Source organism: Furipterus horrens, unplaced genomic scaffold (genome assembly GCF_987537825.1).
Source record: "Furipterus horrens unplaced genomic scaffold, mFurHor1.1.pri manual_scaffold_13, whole genome shotgun sequence".
Taxonomy (NCBI): domain Eukaryota; kingdom Metazoa; phylum Chordata; class Mammalia; order Chiroptera; family Furipteridae; genus Furipterus; species Furipterus horrens.
Genome location: NW_028327183.1, coordinates 46907910 through 46929745, shown reverse-complemented (window position 1 = coordinate 46929745; position 21836 = coordinate 46907910). Strand labels below are relative to the sequence as shown.

At 43.6% G+C, this 21836-nt stretch overlaps 1 pseudogene; it reads right to left on the bottom strand.

Annotated features, from left to right (window-relative positions):
- Nucleotides 1-11767: 11767 nt before the first annotated feature.
- LOC149995008 (succinate--CoA ligase [GDP-forming] subunit beta, mitochondrial pseudogene) lies at nucleotides 11768-13063 on the bottom strand (annotated as a pseudogene).
- Between the last annotated feature and the right edge of the window lie 8773 nt (nucleotides 13064-21836).

Genomic DNA, 21836 nt, shown 5'->3' with positions numbered 1-21836 from the left:
TATTCTGTATGTTCGAAATTTTTATGATAAAAAGGTGGGGAAAATCAGGGAGCCATAAAATAAAATTTATTAATAAAACTACTTAAGCATATTTAGAAAGTATTTAAGAAGATATTATTCCATAAGCAAAGTAAAAATGTGACAATCTCAGAGGAAATATTTACAACTTACAATACACACAAAATGTTTACCTCCTTAATATATAAGAAAAAGACAAAAGCCTAATTTTTAAGATGTGCAAAAGAAATGATTCCCTGGCCGCTGTGGCTCAGTGAATTGAGCGCTGACCTTCCAACCGAGGGGTCACCGGTTCTATTCCCGGTCAGGGCATGTGCCTGCACTGGGGCCAGGTCCCCGGTTGGGGGCGTGCGAGAGGCAGTCAGTGTTTCTCTCCCACATAGACGTTCCTCTCCGTCTCTTTCTCCCTCCTTTAACTCTATCTAAAAATAAACAAATAAAATACGTTTAAAAGAGAAATGAACAGAAAGTTCACAAAGAAACAAATATGAACACTCCCTAACTATATGAAAAGAAGCTCAATTTCACTCCTAATAAGAATAATGCCAAGTCAAGTGACTCTGAAGTAGCTTAAGCTGGAAAACACATGCATTGCTGGCGAGCACGCAAAGCGGTACCGCCTCTGTGGGAAGAAATTTGACAATAGCTAACTAACGAAACAACATAAGCGTTTACTCTCTTACCTAGCAATGCCCCTTTCAGGAATATTACCATACCTTCAAGACCCACCTCCATAGTTAGAGCAATCAGGGCTAAGAAGACCTCGTCTTGGGGTCAAGTTTGATACCTTCAGAGAACAGAAAGGAAGCCCATATCTCTGGAACAGGTGAGACAATTTTTAATTATCTCTTTTGAAGATTTTTAAACCCATAGCAGTTATAAGACAAATATCTATATACTCATCACCTAGATTCACTGCCCATTAATATTTGCTTAGTTTGCTTTGATCTCTTCTTATGCTTATGTGATGATGATGGTGATAAGTGGGTCGTTTGAAAGTAAGTTGAGACATCATGACCCTTTACCCCCTAAATTCTTTAGCAGGTAATTCCTAAGAAGAAAGACATCCTAATAACAGCAATGCAGTGATGAAACTGAGGAAATTTATCATTGATATACTGTTTTTAATACACAATCAATGTGCAAAAATTTTCCAGTTGTCACAGTAATGTGTTTTTTAGCCATGTGTTTTCAACCCAGAAAACATGTTGCATTTAGCTGTCATGTTTCTTTAGTCCTCTTTAACCTGCACCCGCTTCTCATCTTTTCTTTGTGCTCTGTGACATTCAGTGTTGGGGCAAGAATACTTTGAAATTTAAATACACCATGATCTCTCTGGAGCAAGGGATTTAGTACAGGAATAAGCTCTTACACGACTGGCCCTGGCCAGGTGGTTCAGATAGTTGGAGCGTCATCCCCTGCACTGGAAGGTTGTGGGGTCCACTTCCGGTTGGGGTACATAACTAGGTTGCCCACTTCCATCTCCAGCTGGGCACGTATGGGAGGCAACCACTCCATGCTCCTCTCTCACATTGATTTTTTTATTCCCTTTCTTCCCCCCTTATTCTCTCTCTAAGATCAATGAACGCGTCTTCAGGTGAGAATTAAAAAAATAAAAATCTTGCCCTGACAGGTGTAGCTCAGTTGCTTGGATGTCTTACTGCAAAGCAAAAGATCACTGGTTCGATTTCTGGTCAGGGTGTGTAGGAGAAGCAACCTATCAATGTTTCTCTCTTCTTCTTCTTCCCTTTCTCTCTCTCTAAAAATAAATAAATAAAATCTTAAAAAATAACAACAACAACAAAAAAACAAACAAACAGAGGCATAGGACCATGAGAAAAGAGGGTCCAGAAAAGGGAGTTGAAGGAAGAGCTTTCAGGAAAATGTGGAAAGTCGGTATATCCAGCTGCCAGAGTGGACAGCTGGTGAGGAAGTCTATGGGAGGCGGTGGCCTCTGCATCTGGGTTCCCTACTGGTCAGTAGCAGAGCAAAAAGTGGAGAAGAAATTAATAGAGAGTGAGGTGGAAACAAGGTCCTGTGCTTTTGCATCTCTGTCTGTCTCTCGCTGGAGGGGAGAGCAAGAGCAAGCTGAAACCCGCTGGCACCTCTACATACGTCTGACTAAAACTACCACCCAAGGACAGTGAGCATGCTTCACTTCTTCCTCTGAATTTTTATGCAAGTTGTCTCTTTTGGCCAACTCTAACCCAGAACCATACACAAAAGGGGATTCTAAGAAACGGAGGTCCAGCCCGGCCAGCTGACAAAGTACAAAACCACCACCAAAGCCTGTCTTGTTTTCTCTATTCCCTAGAAGAGTTTCTGTGAGATTGGTATTCCTTCCTTAAGTGTTTGGAAGATTTTTCTGGAAGTTTTAGATTATGCGTTAAAATTTTGTGATCGATATAGGACTACTCATATTTTCTATTTCTTCTTAGGTCACTTATGGTAAGTTTTATTTTTCAAAGAATTTATCCATTTCATCCAAGTTTTCAAATGTACTGAAAGGAAGTGAGTCATTATATCCTTCTGTTGCCCTTTTCATGCCTATAGGATCTATAGTGACGTCTCCTTTTGATTCCTGATGCTAGTAATTTATTTTCTCTTTTTTTTCCCTTTGGTCTTGATAGAGATTTTGTTGATTATGTTGATATTTTAATTAAACAACTTTTGGCATTTTAATTTTTAAAATATTTTATTTATTTTTTCATTTCAAGATTTTCAAATTACTTATTTATTTATTTTTAGAGAGAGAAGAGGGGAGGGAGAAAGAGAGGGAGAGAAACATCGATGTGTTAGAGACACGTCGATTGGTTGCCCCTAACCCGGGCATGTGCCCTGACTGGGAACTGAACCGGTGACCTTTAGGTTTGCAGGCCAGCACTCAATCCACCAGCCAGGGCTTATTTAAAGTTTTTAATGAAAGTTGTATATAAGATTACTTTATTCCTGCATTTTCTCAATTTTTCTTCCCTGTATTTGCCCTTTTCTTCTTGGCAAGATTGGGCTTTACGTTCGAGGATCTTTTTGTGGTCTTAGCGCAGTTTCAGTCTGGCGATAAACATCTTGCTGGGGTGAATGCCCACATGAACACTTGTACCATTCGCTTTCTCCCATTGCACTCGTTCAGTGTAGATGACCCATTTCTTCCTGTAAACTTGGACTACTTTGCCAATTTGCTGCCCTTTATAATGTCTTCGCACAACCTGAACTTCATCACTCTTTTGGGTGGGCTTGGGTCAAACATTGTGCTTCCTGCGAATGTGGGAACGTGCATTGAAATGCCTTTTATGGTTCTTGCTCCTGTCAGAATTCACAAAGGGATTGAATTTCGTTTTGATCGCTTTGATGGCTGCAAGATGTATTTATTTATTTTTAGAGGGGAAGGGAGGGAGAAAGGGAGGGAGAGAAACATTGATTGGTTGCCTCCTATGTGACCCAACCAGGCACCGAACCCGAAGCCCAAGCGCACGCCTTGACCGGAATGAACTGGGAGACCTTTTGCTTTGCGAGAGGATGCCCAACCAGCTGAGCTACACCCGTCAGGGATCGGTTTGTTGATTTCTACGTTGTATGCTTGTTTTCTCTTTCACTGACTCCTGTCTTTACCTGTATTATTTTATTTTCTACTTTATCTTTAATTTGTTCTTTTTCTGCTTAGATGTTTGTTTAAAATTTTAACTTTTCTAATCTATGCATTAAAGCTATACATTTCCCTCTAAACTTAATGTTTACAGCATCTACAATTTTGCTGTCTTACATTTTTACTGTTCTTCAGTTAAAAAGATTTGTTATTTTCATCTTTATTCCTTCTTTGGCTCATGGATTATTTAGAAGTATGTGGCTTACTTTCCAAGTAAGATATTCTACTTATCTGACTCCCGTGGTCCTCCAATTTAATTCAAAAGTGATTGGAGGATAATTTTCATCCCTTGAAATTTTTTAAAGGCTTCATTAATGGCCCAGAATATGGTAATTTTGGTAAATGGCCCATATGGAATGTCCTTATTTTTCTCTGATAACCTGCCTTGCTTTGAAGTCTGCTCTGTTTGAAAACTAATATAAGCAGATCTACTGGCGACAAGTTCCCTCGATTTTTGTTTGTCTGAGAAAGTCTTTATTTCCCTTTCATTCCTGAAGGATAATTTGGCAGGTCGTTTTCTCTTTCTCAACAGTTTAAGTATTTGACTCCCCTCTCCTTGCCTGCATGGTTTCCAAAGAGAAATCAGATACAATTTTCATCTTTGTTTCTCTGTGAGTAAGATGGGATTTTCCCCCTTTCTCTAGCTTTTTTCAGGGTTTTCCCTTTCTCTTTGCATTTATGTAATTTGAAAATGATATACCTTGGTCTTTGGGGAGGGGCATTTATTTTGCCTGGTGTTCTCTGAGCTGCCTGTATCTGCAGTTTGGTGTGTGACATTAATTGGGGGACAGGATGACTAGAGTGGTCTGGAGTTGTTGGGTATTGATTTCCCTTCCTCAGGTCACTTAAGCTGATAATGGGGCAGGACACTAAGCAGCTAAGAAAATTCCTTGACCAGTGGAATAAGGTAAACTGAGACAAAATAATTAAACAAGGCCAAACAATGTGAGCAATTTACAGCCAGCTAATGAACCACAGGGTTTTATCATCCTAACCAAGGCCACTTGGGAGTGAATGGTTTGCACATTCCAGACCATCCCGGGACAGACCAGCCTCGGTCCTGGTCCCTCTTCAATAACGTTCTTTGAAAATAAAACTAACCAGAGAATAACACCGACACCTCTATATGCACATTTTGATAAACCAACTTATTGAAGGACGCACCTAGAAAACTAATAAATATTCCATTAAGACCCTCCCGTTAGAACTCCCATAGGATTCCTTTAGCCGAAGAAAGATAAAAAGCCTCAAGAAAAAGGGTCCATGGTGTGCTTTTGATAAAGTACGCCCACACCTGCATCCCTGCTGTCTTTCTCCTAAGCTCCAAGGGTCCCCACGAGACTTGCAACCAGGGGAGCAGCGGGCAGCGGCAGCTTGTCCCAAGCCAACCCCCTGAACCTGTCTCCAAGGCCTCCTTTTTCTCTGATTTTCTCTCCCCTGTTGCTTCTGCTGTCCTAGGCCCTTCCTTGTTTCACTGTCCCCAGCTTTAATAAACATACTCTCAAAGTCACTTGGACTTGTGTCATGAAATCTTTCCTGCACCGAGTCAGGAACCCACACCTACCAGCTGGCCCAAGGCAGACCCGCTCTGGCCCAGACCCCATTCGGTAACAATAGTACTCCAGCAGGTGAGGCTCTTGAGGATTTCAAAATGGTCCTTTTCCTGCTCTGGCTGGTGTGCCTCAGTGGATTGAGTGCTGGCCTGTGACCCAAAGGCCTCCAGTTCAATTCCCAGCCAGGGCACGTGCCTGGGTTGCAGGCCAGGTCCCCAATTTGGGGTGCCCGAGAGGCAACCACACATTGATGTTTCTCTCCCTCTTCCTCCCTCCCTTCCCCTCTCTCTAAAAATAAATAAATAAAAGTTTTTTAAAAAACAAGAAGCACAAGGGGATTTCTTTACTATTTACTGTGAGGACCCGCTTGAGCTCCTGGAGGTAAATCTCACCAAATTGTCGGGGTAGGGGGTCCTCCTATGATTGTGTCCTCCTGGTGTTTTTAACTCAGAGTTGTTCACACAGAGCTTCCAGCAACTTATCACGAACAGTTCTGGTTTGCCTACCCTGACATGGGTTCTGCAGTAGTTTCTTTTTATTTGTTTTTTAAGTTTTTATTTTATTTTTATTGAACTGAGAGAGAGAAAAAACATCGATTTGTTGTTCCACTTATTTATGTGTCCATTGGTTGTTTCTTGTACATGCACCCTGAGTAGGGATTGAACATGCAACTTTGGCATATGGGGATGATGCTCTAAGCCAGTGAGCTACTCAGCCAAGGCCTCAGCAATTTCTGCGTCTTCATTTTTGCTCCAGTGACCTTATTCTCTGTACCTAGTCACCTGTCAGTCTCTCCATTCTTGGGGGCGTGATTTTGCCCTGTGCCCTCACTTCTCTTAAGCATTCTGGACTGCTGAATGTTTCAGTCTGTCCAGATTTTTACATCTTCCAAGCTTCTTACATGTGAAACGGGAAACTAGAGGATACCTTAAAGGGTCCTATACACGTGAAAAGAATGTACATTCTGCTGTCGTTGAATGTGCTGTTTTTTGTCTCCTCAGTTAGTTCAAGTTGGGTAGTTGTATTGTTCAGAGGTATAGTCTTTCTGATTTTTATTTTTATTGTTTGCTCTTCTGTCAGTTATTCATGAAGTGTGTTAAAATGCTCAACTGTAATTGTGGTTCGTCTACTTCCCTTTTTAGTTCTGGCAACCTATGCTGGATGCTTTTGAAGATACGTTACTGAGTTGTAAAGCTGACTTATACATCCTGAATTCAGCCTCTTTGGCAGAAATACATATGGCAACTGTTTTCCCTGTGCTTGGCTTACATTGTCATTTTCCTAGTTACATTTTTTTGAAGCACAGACATTTTAAGTTGTGATGAAGTCCGATTTATCTTTTTTTCTTTAATGATTAGTGCTTCTTGTGTCTTGTCTTAAAATATCTTTGCCTACCCCACGTTTACCTCCGCTGCCTTGCGGCATACCTCCTCAGGGGAAAGGCTAAGGGAGTAAACCCCGACAGAAAATCCGGAGCCGGAGTCCCTAAGGCGGTTTGACATTGTAGTCAACACCGGCAACTCCTGCGGCGCACCTGAAGCCAAGCTGTATTGACTCCGTCTTTCCCTTGGACCCTTCAGCTGCGAAGAGAGGGGGGTCTGCTGCATGGGCAACAGCAGACCCTCCATATCACCCTGCCCAGGCTCTGTAGCTTCAGCTTCGCTGGAGAGGACACTCCAGCGTCATCGCAAGATGTCGATTCAACACGGGAGGAGACAGATACCGTGTCACTCCCGAGTCGGACTGCACAGCCATTCTCGGCGGTGCAGATAGACTCTTAAGAAGCTACACCATCGTCTCTCGAGACGGACAGCTGCCGACGACGACCCCACGTTTGTGAAGATTTTCTCCAGTGTTTATTTTTCTAGGAGTTTTTACAGTTTTATCCTTTACCTTTAAACCCATCACTTATTTTGAAATCAATTTTGTATTGTGTGTTAGGTTCTGTTTGGTTTATGCAAATATCCAGTTGTTCCCAGCACCATTTATTAAAAAGACTACCTTTTTTTCTCCTGTAGAGGTACAGACATATTTATAGAAAAGCAACTGAGGGTCTTTTATTTATTTATTTGGGGGGGGGAGATTTCTTGTTCCACTTATTTATGCATTCATTCATTGCTTGTTGTATGTGCTATGACCACAGACCAAACTGCAACGTTGGCGTATGGGGACAATGCTCTAACCAACTGAGCTACCGGGCCAGGACCCCGAGGGTCTATTTTCAGGGCCCTCTATGCTGTTTGTGTGATATATACATGAATACCACACTGTAGCTTTATAGAAAGTCTTAAAATCAGGTACTAAACCCCGGTGTCTTCGATATTCAAAGTTTGAATTTCTACATAAACTTTTTTTTTAGAGCTTCCAAACAGGATTTTTATTTAAATTTGTGTACAAATAAAAAGTTACCAAAATATCGTCATAAACCTAATTCACCCTCCTCCCCCAAAATGGACATTATAAAAAAAAGCCACATTCTTTTTTCTTTTTTTTTGAAAGTATATTTTATTGAGTATGTTGTTACAGTTGTCCCAAATTTTTTCCCTTTGGCCCCCTCCTCCTGGTACCCCCTCCCCTCCAGCAATGCCCCCCACCTTAGTTCATGTTCATGGGTCATGCATATAAGTTCTTTGGCTTCACCATTTCCTGTGCTATTCTTAATGTCCCCCTGTCTATTTCATTCCTACCAATTATGCTTCTTAGTCCCTGCACCATTTCCCCATTTCTCCCCCTTCCCCCTACCAGCTGATAACCCTCCAAATGATCCCTATACCTAGTATTCTGTTTCTGTTCTGGTTGTTTGCTTAGTTTGTTTTTGTTTTTGTTTTTTTAGATTTAGTTGTTGATAGGTGTGAGTTTGTTGTAATTTTAATAATCATAGTTTTGATCTTCTTTTTCTTAAATAAGTCCCTTTAACATTTCATATAATAATGGCTTGGTGATGCTGAATTCCATTAGCTTTAGCTTGTCTGGGAAGCACTTGATCTGCCCTTCCATTCTAAATGATAGCTTTGCTGGATAGAGTAATCTTGGTTGTGGGTCTTTGCTTTTTATCACTTTGAATAATTCTTGCCAGTCCCTTCTTTTTTAAATTTTTATTTATTTACTTATTTTTAGAGAAAGGGGAAGGGAGGAAGAAAAGGAGGAAGAGAAACATTAGTTGGTTGCCCCTCACACCCCGAACTGGGGACCTGGCCCTCAACCCAGGCATGTGCCCTGAACTGGGAATCAAACCAGTGACCCTTTGATTCACAGGCCAGTGCTCAATCCACTGAGACACACCAGCCAGGGCTTGCCAGCCCATTCTTCCCTGTAAAGTTTCTTTTGAGAAATCAGCTGATAGTCTTATGGGAATTCCTTTGTAGGTAACTCTTTCTCTTGCTACTTTTAAGATTCTCTCTTTATCTTTAATCTTTGGCATTTTAATTATGATGTGTCTTGGTGTGGTCCTATTTGGGTCCAACTTGTTTGGAACTCTCTGTGCTTCCTGGACTTGTATGTCTATTTCCTTCACAAAATTAGGGAAGTCTTCTTTCTTTATTTTTTTCAAATAACTTTTCAATTTCTTGCTCTTCCTCTTCTTCTGTAACCCCTATGATTCAGACGTTGGTATAGTTAAAGTTGTCCCAGAGGTTCCTAATCTTCTCCTTGGTTTTTTCAATTCTTGTTTCTTCTTTCTATTCTAGGTGAATGTTTATTTCTCCCTTTTGTTCCAAACTGTTGATTTGAATCCCAGCTTTTCTCCCATCACTGTTGGTTCTCTCTGTATTTTTCTTTATTTCACTTTGTATAACCTTCACTTCTCCCTTTATTTTGTGGCCATACTCACTGAGTTCTCTGAGCATCCTGATCACCAATGTTTTGAACCCTACATCTGAAAGGTTGGCTATCTCCGTTTCACTTAGTTCTTTTTCTGGGGTTTCATTCTGTTGTTTCATTTGGGCCATATTTATTTTCCTCCTCAATTTGGCAGCCTCCCTGTGTTTGTTTCTGTGTATTGGGTAGAGCTGCTTTGACTCCATGTTTTGGTAGTGTGGCCTCATGTTTTGGCAGTGTGGCCTAATGTAGTAGGTGTCCTGCAGAGTCCAGTGGCACCGCCTCCCCTATCACCCAAGCTGGGTACTCAAGGTGCGCCCTTCATGTGGGCTGAGTACACCCTCCTCTTTATTTTTTATTTTAATTATTTTATTAATTTGTTTTTAGAGAGAGGGGAAAGGAGAAAGAGAAGGAGTGAAACATCAATGTGTGGTTGCCTCTCATGAGCCCCCAACTGGGGATCTGGCATGCAAACCAGGCATGTGCCCTGACTGAGAATCAAACTAGTGATACTTGGTTCACAGGTCGATGCTCAATCCACTGAGCTACAGCAGCCAGGGCAGTACACCCTCCTCTTGTAGTTGAGTCTTGGTTGCTGTTGGCAGATCAATGGGAGGGACCTACCCAGGCCAGTCAGCTGCAGGGACTGGCTGTGACCACTTACCACCGACCTCTGCCCTCCGTGGAGGATCATCTGTGCAGGGGCAGGGGGTTGGTGCTCTGATGTGGTCTGTAGCTATCCCTTGGGTGCACTGGCCCTGGGGTTTCCCGGGTGGTGCTGCAGGCCCAGGTCAGCCCCCACCTGTGTTTTGCCCGGGGGCCACCCTGCCTGAGCTATACAGCAATCTGAGGTGGCTGCTACCTGTGCTGGGCTTGGAGATTCCCAGGTGAAGCCAGGCTGTGAATCTAGGCTGGCTGCTGCTAGTGCCGGGCCTGGAGCTCCCTGAGGCCAGCTGTTGCTTGTTCAGGAGGATTTATGATGTTGTGAAACCTGAGCCAATACCAGCCATTCATATGGAAAAGCAGCTTGAGTGGGCCCATAAGTTGGGTGGGGTGGAGTCTCTGGAGATCTCCAGAGTGGATCAAATAGTGTTAGCCAGATTGATGGAGTCAATTTACCAGTTCTGTGGGGGAAGGGTTTAGAAAAGGGACAATGGCCTCTGCTCACCTTGATGTCAGACTCCCCAGTTCCTTCCTGTATGTCACTGGTGCCTTTCCAGCTGCTACCCCAGTGCTGGAGCTCAGAGGGAGTGAGTCTGAGTAGGTGAGTCAGCGTGTGTGTTCTTTAGGAGGAACTGCTTGGGGCTCCAGAAGTTTCTTCCACCGCCTCAGTCCCCCCTGGTTTTTGCAGCCAGAAGGTGTGGGGACTTATCCTCCTGGCACTGGAACCCTGGGCTGGTGGGGAGGTGGGGGCCTGTGTGGGGCTGGGACCCCTCGCTCCTGAGATATCCCTCCCGAATTTGTATCCACCTCATGTGGGTGAGGGACCAGCCGGTTCCTCATCTGGGCCCCTCCTACCGGTCTCGATGGATGGAATTTCTTTAATTCTGTAGTTGTCAGACTTCTCCTCAACTCGATTTCTGATGGTTCTGGCTGATGGTTGTTCTGTATTTGAGCTGTAATTTTGACATGGTTTTGCGAAGAGGGGAGCCACGTCCGCTTATGCTGCATCTTGACCAGATCTTGTGTCAAAAAGCCACGTTCTCTTAATTACATTTTCCCAGCTGGTAGATCCTGGGGGGTTGGGAGAGCAGGGTGAGAGAAGATACAGGCACTCACAGCGTAATTTCAGTGCTATCTCACCTTGGAATGTCTTAATTAAGGAGATTTCCATTAGAATCAGCTCTCTTTAGTTTTCACATTAAAATAATATTGCCCACTCAAAAATCCAAGTAAAGCTTCTGGCCTTATTTTTCGTGTGGGGTGAGGACTATATTCAATAGTAAGGCAAATGGTAGAAGACATGCATGGAATGTCATGTGGAAGTGTGGACCATCCATTGTGAAATATACTTTGGAATATTCATGGTTTTTCCAAACATGTGCTGGAATTAAAAACTTGGAAAAACTATGTAACAGCTATATTTTTTAATTTTTTAAAAAGATTTTATTTATTTATTTTCAGAGAGAGGAGAAGGGATTGAGAAAGACAGGAAGAGAAACATCGATTGGTTGCCTCTCACATATCCCCAACGTGGGGCCTGGCCCGCAACCCAAGCATGTGCCCTGACTGGGAATCGAACACATGACCTTTTGGTTCATAGGCCAGCGCTCACTCACTGAGCCACACCAGCCAGGGCAACAGCTATTTGTTTGACTGTCTTAGCTGCATCTTTTTTATAGCTAGCCTGTTAAATGTAGTCTTGTCTGAGTTTTTTATGGTTATGATTTTTTTTATTATACAGGATTAAATGTCAATGAATGAGGGCCTGTTGGCCACAAGGACTGCTCTCCAAAGCCAACAGCATGATGCCTATTGAACAGGCTCAGGGGTGACAGAAAAGTAGGAGAACACAGGGCATTACTTTAATTGACAGTAAGCAAAATCAGATTAGTTAGGCTGCCTAGATACCTGGTTCAAGAAGATACAGATTTAAGACTTTTCATACAGTGATTTTTGCTCCTCCCCGCCCTGTGTTTTTCCCCAATGAGACAGCCATTTCCTTCACAGTGAAGAGAGAACCATTCCTTTTTATGGCAAAATGGACTTCTTCCTCCAACAGATCAGAACGGAAGCATCATTTCTTAGCCACGATGGCCACAGCCTTCTGGGCCACGTCCTCCAGGTCAACAGCTGAGGGAACGAGGAGCCTGCTGTTATTGAGAATGTTCTGGGCCTCATGGACATTGGTTCCTGCAGCCGGACCACCAGGGGCACCTTAAGTTCCAGCTCCCGGCAGGCTTTGGTGATCCCATTGGCAATAGTGGCACAGTTGACCGTTCCACCAAAAACAGTGACGAGGATGGCTTCAGCCTTAGGATCAGATGTGAGTAATGTGAAGGCTTGATATTCTTGAGCATCCTTTACGCCACCACCACCAAGATCCAAGAAGTGGCAGGCTTCCCGCCGTTCAGGAAAACGTTATCACAAGGAGCCATGGCGAGTCCAGCACCATCTGCAAAGCAGGCAACATTCCCATCCAGTCCTATGTATTTTAGATCATATCTGGCAGCTTCATTTTCAACGGGCTCCTTTTCTGATCTGCCGTCCATAGCAAAGATGTCCTTCTGTGGGAATTCTGTGTCGTCGTCCAAGTTTATCCTGGCATCTGAACAGACAACTTGTTCTTCTGTAGTTTCATCAAAAGGATTCGCTTCCACCTGAGTGGCATCAATTTTCAGGAAGAGATTAGACAGCTTCTTAATCTGATCCGCAGCCTGGTTTTTCAAAGGCCCAAGGAGGCCTAGATTTTCTGCCATCTGCTGATCTGGGCTGTCCTTTAACCTGTCCATAATGTCAATTTGCTCCTTAAAAATAAGCTCTGGATTTGAAGCTGCCACCTCTTCAATGTCCACGCCCCCCTGGGGGCGGCCCACGGGGGCAGGGCCATTACAGGACGGGTCTCGGAACCACAAAGTAGGTTTCCCTGGAAATGTCCAAGGCTGCAGCAACCGCCACGCTGTTCGCTTTCACACCGCCTTTTGGAGTTTGCTTTGCTGCTGGATTATACCCAGTCATCTGTTTAGCCAAGTGTCCCACAAATTTAGGGTCTTTGTTAAATGAACGCCTCCTTTCCAACCACTACTGAAGGTAGCTTTTCCTCTTCCTCTAGCTAAGATCTGGGCTTTTAAAAACAATTTCTTTTGCACTTAGTTTCTTAGCAGCCCTGCAGCGGCCACTACAAAGAGTCTCTGAATTTCCACTCCATTGTCAGCTGTCAGTTTCTTACTCTGGTATTCCTGCTGGTTCTGCCATCCTCTGGGGGGGTGTTCACTGACCGAACTGCCTGCGACCCGGCCGCCAGGAGCCAGGGCCGGAGCGCCACGTCTTGACGAAGTGTCCTCTGGGCCTGTGCTGTCCCCGGGGACACCATCTTAGACAGGAACAAGCATGGCGAACAGGCAGCACGCAATGAGGGCAGCTGGGTAGGGGGGTGGGGTAGGGGGCTGGGGTGAAGTAAGGGGGTGTTGGGGGGTGGGAGGAGCTCTACATAAATTTTTGAATCAGCTTGTCATTTACTACAAGATGAGTTTGCTGGGATTTTGTTTGGGTTTATTTCCGGACCTTTTATTCTGTACCATTGTCTATTTGTCTGTATGCCAATAACATATAGTGTTTTTTCTTTAAATTTTTTAAAAATAATTTATTTATTTGTTTGTTTATTTATTTTTAGAGAGGGGGAAAGGAGAAAGAGAAGGCGAGAAACATCACTGTGTGGTTGCCTCTCACTCACACCCCCAACTGGGGACCTGACATGCAACCTAGTTATGTGCCCTGGCTGGGAATCGAACCAGCGACACTTGGTTCACAGGCCGACGCTCAATCCATTGAGCCACAGCAGCCAGGGCCTAATATACAGTTTTATTACCATGACTGTATAATAACTTTTGAAATCAGATACAGTTAGCTTTGCAACTTTGTTATTTTTCAACGTTGTCTTGACCATTCTTGGTCCTTTGCATTCACATGGGAATTTGAGGATCAGCTTGTCAATTTCTACCAAAACAGATCACTGGGATTTTGAATGGGATGGCATTGAATCTATAGGTAAATTTAAGGAAAACTGACATCTTAACAATATGAGCCTTCCAATTCATGAATGTGATTTATCTCTCTACTTATTTTGTTTCTCATTAAATTCACTCAAAGTTTTCTAGTTTTCAGTGCCCACATCCTGCACAAATTCAGTTAGCTTCCTGTATAAGTATTTTATATTTTGTGATGCTATCATAAATGATATTTTTTAAGTGTTATGTTCCAATAGTTTGTGGTAGTATCTAGATAAACATCTAATTCCTTGTGTTGACCTTGTATCTTGCAACCTTGTTAAAACCACTTATTAGGGCTAGTACTTTCTTCTTCTAGAATATTTAGAATTTTCTGTATACAAAATCATGTCATTCACAACTAAAGAGAAATTTACTTCTTTGTTTCCAATCTATTGCCTTTTATTTCCTTTTTCTTGCCTTATTGCCCTGGCCAGGATCTCCATTACAATAATGAATAACAGTGGTGACAGCAGACGTCCTTATCCTGTTCTTTATCCTAGAAGGAGATGGTTCAGTCTTTCATCATTAAGCAAAATGTTAGTACAGTCTTTGTAGATGCCTTTATTTTTGTTTTTATTTTTTAAAGATTTTATTTATTTATTTATTTATTTATTTATTTATTTATTTATTTTTAGAGAGAGGGGAAGGGAGGGAGAAAGAGAGGGAGAGAAACATCAATGTGTGGTTGCCTCTCACACGTCCCCAATTGGGGACCTGGCCCACAACCCAGGCATGTACCCTGACTGGGAACCGAACCAGCAACCCCTTGATTTGCGGGCTGGTGCTCTATCCACTGAGCCACACCAGCCAGGGCTGAAGAAGCCTTTATTAAGTTGAAAAACTTTCATTCCATTTCTAGTTTGCCAAGAATTTTTATTGTGAACTATTGTTAAATTGTATCAAATTATTTTCTTCATTTATTGAGATGAAATTATTTCTCTCCAAAATTCTATTAATGTGGTGAATTTCACTGATAGATTTATTGTGGTTAAATCTACCTGTGATCTGGAAAAAATCCCAGTTGGTCAAGAGGTATTGTCCTTTTTATATGTTGCTGTAGTTGATTTGTTAATATTTTCTTAAAGATTTTTGTATCTATGTTCATGATGGATGTAAGTCGTACTTTTATTGTAATGCTTTTGTCTAATTTTGATTTCAGAGTAATTCTGGCCTTGGAAAATCAGCCACTAAGCACTCTTTCTTCCTTTCTGTTCTGGGTTTATATAAGACTGATATTACATCTTCCTGAAATGTTTAATCGAATTCACCTATGTGACAACAAACTCACAACTATTAACAACTGAATCTAAAAAAAAAATAAAAACAAAATCCAACTAAGCAAACCAGAATAGAAACAGAATCCTAGGTATGGGGATCATTTGGAGGGTTATCAGCTGGGAGGGGGGAGGGGGAGAAATGGGGAAATGGTGCAGGGACTAAGAAGGATAATGAGTTGGTACAAAATAGACAGGGGGGAGTGAAGAATAATATAGGAAAGGGTGAAGCCAAAGAACTTATATGCATGATCCTTGGACATGAACTAAGCGGGGGGTGGGATTGCTGGAGGGAAGGGGGGTACTGGGCAGAGGGGAGCAAAGGGGAAGAAAACTGGAACTACTGTAACAACATAATCAATAAAACATAATTTAAAAAATGAATTTACTTATGAAGTTATCTGGCTCTTACCTTTTCTTTGTGGACTAGTTTTTACTTATGAACTGATTGCTGTAATTCAAGAAAAGAATTGTTTCTTCATCCCTTCACCTACTTGATTTTAGTAATTTTGTAGCTTAACTATAGTGGCTCCATTTTATTTCTTCACTATATTCCTCAAAGGTTCGCTGTAGTTTTAGTTTACAAAGCAGGTCTATTTGGAACTCTGAGGCTGTTTAGGGTCAATTCACTTAACAGATTTCTTTATTGTCTCTCCTTGATTCTTAGTCTCCCTACCCTAGTTGAATGGTCCTGTATTCTCATCTGTATGTTGTTCAACCAAACATTCTTTTACACTGTGCAGCATAAAACTCCTTTTGTGTTTTTAAGAAATTTACGTACAGCCTCAGCCTTTTTGAGAATAACTTAACTTCATAAAACTTGTCCTTCCCTAATGACTATCACTCCCTGAGAAGTCTTAAGTGCAGGAAGTGTATTCTAATGTAGTCTCTAACATGAAGTAGAATGTGAGGCTATCATTCTACTAGCTTGATATTACCACAAAAAATTCAATCTAATTTTTCCTTTATTTTTTATTCACCTTTTTTATTGTGTAAAATATATATAACATTTTTATTGTTTTAATCATTTTAATAATTAAAGTTCAGTGGCATTAACTTTTATTTACATTGTCACACATTACCCTGGCTGGTTTGGCTCAGTGGATTGAGCGTCGGCCTGCGAGCTAAGTGTCGCTGGTTCGATCTTCCAGTCAGGGCACATCAGAGAAGGAAAACTCTGACTCCAAAAAACCTCCGCTGCCTTGCGGCATACCTCTTCAGGGGAAAGGCTAAGGGAGTAAACCCCGACAGAAAATCCGGAGCCGGAGTCCCTAAGGCGGTTTGACATTGTAGTCAACACCGGCAACTCCTGCGGCGCACCTGAACCCAAGCTGTATTGACTCCGTCTTTCCCTTGGACCCTTCAGCTGCGAAGAGAGGGGGGGTCTGCTGCATGGGCAACAGCAGACCCTCCATATCACCCTGCCCAGGCTCTGTAGCTTCAGCTTCACTGGAGAGGACACTCCAGCGTCATCACAAGATGTCGATTCAACACGGGAGGAGACAGATACCATGTCACTCCCGAGTTGGACTGCACAGCCATTCTCGGCGGTGCAGATAGACTCTTAAGAAGCTACACCATCGTCTCTCGAGACGGACGGCTGCCGCCGACGACGACGATTGCTGTAATAGTTATAGTGCTATTCAGATATCCTGTTTCTTCATGTGCCAAATTTGGTAATTTGTGTTTTGCAAGGAATTTGGCCATTTCGACTAAATCCACAAATTTATTGGCATAATATAGTTCATAATGTTTTTTTTTATTTCTTTAGGAAATACAGGGATGTCCCTTTTTTAATTCTCAAAGTTAGTGATTTTCTCATTTATTTTTATGATAAAATCTATTGAGAAGTTTATCAGTTTTACTGACTTTTCAAAGAATAAACTTTTTAAAACTAAATTTTTTAAATTTTGGTCATTTTCTTATATCATTTCTTTTCATTCCTACCTGTATTATTTCTCTCCTTCTGTTTACTTGGGGTTTAATTTGCTCTTCTGTTCCTAGCTTCCTATGGTGGACACTTAAGCCACTGATGTTAAACCCTGGTTTTTTAATATAAACACTTAAATACAAACATTTTCAGTTTTAATTAATTTAAAATGTATTTCTTGGGGGAACTATATAGTTGGATCTTGTTTGTTTTTATCCAGTCTAACAAATCTGTCATATAATTAGGTGTTCACTAATTTAGGTTCAAGTGATTATTAGTATGATTAGGCATAAATCTATCCACCACCGAATGGTGTTGGCATTCTTGCTGAAAGAAAACTTTGACCATCTATGTGACAGTCTAGTTCTGAACTTTCTGTTCTAGTCTATTGGTCTATATGTGTCCCTATGCCGGTACTATACTGTTTTGATTACTGTAGCTTTGTGGTAAGTTTTGAAATGTGGAAATGGGAGTTCTCCCACTTTGTGCTTCCTTTTCAGGATTGCTCTGGCTATTCAGAACAATTTTATGTGAGGTTGAGGTTGGAATTTTTTATTTCTGCCAAAAACCCATTGGGTTTCTGACAAGGAGTGTGTTGGCTCTGTCAACACTTAAGGTAGTTATTGTCGTGTTAACAATGTTGTCTTCGAAACCATTAACATAAGGATGTCTTTCCATTTATTTTGGTCTTAGTTTCTTTGAGCAGTGTTTTTTCGTTTTCAGTATATAAGTCTTTTACTTCCTTGACTAAATTTATTCCTAATTATTTTATTCTTTTTGATGCTATTGTAAATGGAATTATTTTCTAAATTTCCTCTTGAGATTACTTCTTGCTATTGTTTAGAAATACAACAGATTTTTGTGTGTTGATTATAATGCATGATTCCAATTATATGAAGTTCAAAAACTGGCCAAAGTAATCAGTGGTGTTGGAACCAGAATAGTGGGGGTGGGGGTGGGGCGTTGAGAGGGGATGAAAGTGGGGTGGGAGACTGAAAAGGTCTATATCTTTTTTTTTTTTTTTAAGATTTTATTTATTTTTAGAGAGAGGGGACGGAAGAAAGAGAGGGAGAGAAACATCAGTGTATAGTTGCCTCTCACACACCCCGAGCTGGGGACCTGGCCCACACCCCAGGGATGTGCTCTGGCTGGGAATCAAACCAGCAACCCTTTGGTTTGCAGGCCGGTGCTCAATCCACTGAGCCATACAAGCCAGAGCTGGAAAGGTCTATATCTTGACATGTGTTGATTACATAGGTGTGTTCACTCTGTAGAAATTCACTGAGCTTTGCACAAATGACCTGTGTACCTTTCTGCATGTTTATTACACTTCTTTGAAGAGTTAAAAAAAAAAAAATCCAAAAGAACAGATCTATAAATTTGAAGGTGGGAATCTCTTGCCCCCCAGTCCCATTCCCCAGAGGTAACCATTGATACAGATTAGGCAGTGTTTTATCTGGAGTTACAGTCTCCTCACTGAGCGGTGTCCGCTGTCCCGCACTTCGCATTTTTCACCTACCAGTGCATCCCGGAGGATGCTTCACCCGAGAACGTGAAGAGCTGCCTCCAGTTTTTTCACGGCTACAGGGCAGCACTGGGGCTGTCGCAGACCCAGTTTCCGCAGCCGCCCCCGGACTGCTTTCCGTCTGCTGCTTCGCCAGCGCCGTCTCTCTGTGTGTCTCTGCTGCGCCTGTGTGACTGTTGCAAAGGAACGCGTTCCTGGAAGTGGGGTTTCCGAGTTCAATGGTGTGAGCATTTTAAACGTCCCTATGAAAACCACTTCATGTTTAATAGAGTGCATTAAGTGAGGTTATAAGCAAACATGGGGGAGCCCTGGCTGGGTAGCTCAGTTGTTTAGAGTGTCGTCCCAAGATATTCCAAGGTTGTGGGTTCGATCCCTGGTCAGGGCATATACAAGAATCAACCAAGGCCCTGGCTGCTGTGACTCAGTGGATTGAGCGTCGGCCTGCGAGCCAAGTGTCACTGGTTCGATTCCCAGTCAGGGCACATGACTAGGTTGCACGTCAGGTCCCCAGTTGGGGGTGCGAGTGAGAGGCAACCACACCGTGATGTTTCTCTCCCTCTCTTTCTCCTTTCTCCTCTCTCTAAAAATAAATAAATAAACTAATTAATTGATTTAAAAATATATATAGGAAAGTAAAAAAAAAAAAAGAAAAAAAACAGAATCAACCAATGAATGCATAACTAAGTGGAACAATAACTCTCTTTCTCTCTCTCTCTCTGTTTCTGTCTCTTTTCCTCTCTCTCAAATCAATAAATAACGTGTGTTATGGTTGCTTTTTTTTTTTTAAATAAAATGTGGGGGATATATTGATTCCATTTTCCTCCTCAGGGCCTCTGGGATATTTGTGAACTGCAAGATGTCTGTGGTCCAGATGGGGGCTGGAGCTCAGTGCACATGCCTCCTCCTCCAGGAAGCCCTCCCACATGACTCCCAGAAACCCCTTAGACTCCCCTAGCCCCTGAGCTTCCACACTTAAGCTCTGACAACCTGGATGACAGATATGTCTCCCCCACTGGACTGTCAGTCCCACAAGGACAATGCCAAAGATATTGAGGTCACCACAGTGTCCTCAGCACTGCCTTGAACAAGGTTGGCATAGAGCATGAACGTAGGTGGATGGATGGGTGGATGGAAGGAAGGAAGGAAGGAGTTTATAGGAATAGAGGAAGTGTGGGCTCAGAGAGGACCCAAGTAGGGGACAGGGCTCAGAACTCCCAGTGGCCCAGAAAGGGGGCAGGACCTCAGAAGCAGAGGGGAGTGGGAGGTTCACAGTGGGGAATGGAAACGAGAAATGGGAGGGGCTCCCAAAAGGAGATAGGGTCTCAAGAAGAGAGAGAGACTCAGAGTGGGGTGGCATCTCAGGGAGAGGCTTGGGGAGTCAGAGTGGTGACAGGGTTTGGACAGAGAGGTTGAGGCCTTGGGAGGGGTGTGGAAACTCTGACAGGGGGCGGAGGTTGCAGAAGGCCTGAGGCCGGGGCTGAGGGTGGGTGGGAGCTCGGGAAGTTTTCTTCTCAACCCTCCTCCTTTCGGGGGCAGTGAGGCCCTAGCTTGCTCCTCAGACTTGATCAGCTGCTTGCATCGCAGCAGCTGGTTAAGGGGCCCAAGAACTTTGCTGGGCAGACCTTGGACACCCTTGGTCACTCCCTCCATATATCTGGGGACCTGCTGCTTTGATGGGGCTGCCTCAGGCCGACGGCTCCCTGGAAAAGGACCTGCCTGGGTCAACAGTTCATCACAAAGGCACTGGGCAGCAAAGGAGAGACATAAAGAGGAGGGGCAGGAGGCCCTAGGGTGGGGTAGATCCGTATCCCTGGTGCCTCGTCTTCCCAGAGTTTCCTGCCAAGGTGCTGGATTTTTTGTTTTGTTTTGTTTTTTAAGATTTTATTTATTTACTTTTGAGAGAGAGGGGAAGGGAGGGAGAAAGAGAGGGAGAGCAACATCAGTGTGTGGTTGCCTCTCATGCGCCCCCATCTGGGGACCTGGCCTACAGCCCAGGCCTGTGCCCTGAGTAGGAATTTAACCCGTAATCCTTTGGTTCACAGGCCGGTGCTCAATCCACTGAGCCACAACCAGCCAGGACCCAGGTGCTGTCTTGACCTATGTTGCAACTCCAGGTTTGATCAAGTTAGATTATCCTAGTCCCAGTTGAATCAAGTCCAGTTTGAGCAGAGGGGATGGCCACCTGGAGGCTCCACTCCTTCCCCTCTGTCACCCTAGACCATGGCTCATACAAGTATTCTCCCTCACCACCTGGCTTTACATTTTCTCCCCAGTAACAGGGCAGCTCATCCACATTCTGGCTGCTGCACGTGACAGAGTGACAGTCAGGGCCTTGGGGACCTCATCAGTGCTTGATGGGCAATGACACCCCCCCCCCCCAGGGCTGTGGGGAGGCTGACCTAGGACCGGGCAGCAAGCTGCTAGGCACAGTCGGGCACGTGACTCGGGTGCCCGGTGGACAGAGGCCGGGAGCTCTTGGAGTGTCTCTGATTGGGGTCAGAATCTCAGCTGCTGCCTCTAACATGCTGCCCCCTCAGGCAATGCCTAATCAGAGCCTGCTTCCTGCCTGGGACAAACTGTCCCCGTCCCAGGGTCAGGGGGCATTACCAAGAGATGTTATGCATTTAGGACACACAGGTACCCAATGAAGAGTGGCAACCCTGCCCCAGTCCCACTGGCAGGAAAGGGTGGGGACGGGATGGAGCGCACCTCCATCTGAGTTCAAACAGTAATGTTTTCCAGGCATTTCCATGAGTCAGGAGGACCCGTGAGGCCTTCTGGCTGAGCCTTCCCGGCCTGCTCCCTGGGTGGCTGTTGTAAGAGCCTGAGGTGCACAGGTGGGGTCCTGGCACCTGCTGGGCGGGTGACTTTGGCTGCATTCCTCCCCCCCCCCTCCCCGGGGACTCTGTTTCCGACTCTGCAAGTTTGTTGAGAAGGGGCACTGAGTGAGCCCTTGGGAGCATGGGACTTGGTATGCAGTAAGTGCTAAATTATTGCAGCTGTTGGGGCCCTTTTCCCCATTTTACTCAAGTGGAAACTGGGGCTCTGGGTAAGGTCAGAGCTTCTCAGGTCAGACCAAGAAAATGTTTGCAGTCCTGGCTGGTGTGGCTCAGTGGTTTGTGCACCGGCTTCTGAATCAAAGGGTCGCCAGTTCGATTCCCAGTCAGGGCACATGCCTGGGTTGCAGGCCAAGTCCCCAGTCAGGGGCGTGCGATAGGCAACCACACGTTAATGTTTCTCTCTCTCCCTTTCTCTCTCTTCCTTCCTTCCCCTCTCTCTAAAAATAAATAAATAAAAATCTTAAAAAAAAATGTTTGCAGAACCTGAAAATAACACTGTCAAATGCAGACAAATACATCTTGAATTAA